The sequence below is a fragment of the Schistocerca piceifrons genome, chromosome 7 (assembly GCF_021461385.2).
Source record: "Schistocerca piceifrons isolate TAMUIC-IGC-003096 chromosome 7, iqSchPice1.1, whole genome shotgun sequence".
NCBI lineage: Eukaryota > Metazoa > Arthropoda > Insecta > Orthoptera > Acrididae > Schistocerca > Schistocerca piceifrons.
Window position 1 is genome coordinate 254,480,662 of NC_060144.1, and position 1,534 is coordinate 254,482,195.

The window sequence follows — 1,534 nt, forward strand, 5'->3', positions numbered from 1 at the left end:
ACTGCTCAACAATCCCACCAATGGAAGAGGAGGAGGAGATTAGCGTTAAACATCCCATCGACAACGATGCCATTAGAGACGGAGCACAACCTTGTGTTAGCGAAGGACAGATAGGGAAATCGGCCGTGCCTTTTCAAAAGAACCATCTACATCTACATACAATAGATACTCCGCATGCCACCGTGTGGCGCGTGGCGGAGGCTTCCCTTTACCACTCGAGCGGTTCTAGGCGCTTCAGTTTGGAACCGCGCGATCGCTACGGCCGCAGGTTCGAATCCTGCCTCGGGCATGGATGTGTGTGATGTCCTTAGATGAGTTAGGTTTGAGTAGTTCTAAGTTTTAGGGGACTGATGACCTCCGATGTTAAGTCCCATAGCGCTCAGAGCCATTTCAACCAACCTTTACCACTACAAGTCATTTCCTTTGCTGTTCCACTCGCAAAATGAGCGAGGGAAAAACGAATGTATATATACCTCCGTATGAGCCCTAATTTCTCGAATCTTATCTTCGTGGTCTTTACGCGCAATGTATTTTAGTGGCAGTAAATTTGTTCAGCAGTCAGCTTCAGATACCGGTTGTCTAAATTTTCTTAAGAGTGTTGAAATGCACGCTAAACCCGATGGGCAGAACAGGTAATTAGGATTGTGGAAAGGGTCAAATAAGGTTGGGGTCAGTTTCACCTTCTAATTGTAATTTATTGTAATTTGATAACACATTTACAACCAAAGCGGCACATTGCCGAACCTTTTACCTAATGGAACTCTTTCACGGCTGAAGGCCTCCAAACAAGAAATCCTAAACAATCAACAAGACCAAAATCCATTTAAAATAGCACTAAAATAATTTAAAAAATAGATATGACGCCAAGGTGGAAAGCCTCAAAGCTAGGTAGATAGAAAAAATGTAGGCAAAGTGCAATAAAATTGGCTGAAGGCCACGATTAAGTTTCAAAATTTTAAAATATATTACCATAGACTTTTAAAGGCAGAAGGCCACAATGTTTAAGCTTGAAAGATAATTTTAAGAATGAGGTTGCAAGACTGAAAGCCCACAATCAATTTTACAAAATTTTTAAGAAAAAAAGAAAAAGTAACAATAAGCCTTAAATTTTAAGTAGCTGAAACAGATAATTAAACACGGTGGGAAAGACAATCAAGACAACGGCACGCAGAAGCTTCCAGGGAGATCGGTCTGCCCTCGTTCACTTAGCCGAGACATGTGGTGACCCCAACTACACTTGATCTATCGGAACCCAACCAGGGGACAGTCACGGACTGACTTACACAATGACTTGCTTCTCATCAATCAGTACATGAGGACTCAAACAAAGAAGGTTACAAACGTGATAATCCCCAATGGAGTATGCATTAGCTGTTAAAATTACACACCATGTTGGACAGCGACAATTACGTTAGTGGCCAGGGCAGGTAACCGGAACACTAACGGCCACTAGGCAGAAACTCCTGCTGGTACACTTGAATTTGAAACACGGTAATATAGTTAACTTGACCCAAAAGAACACTGCCTGAATTTA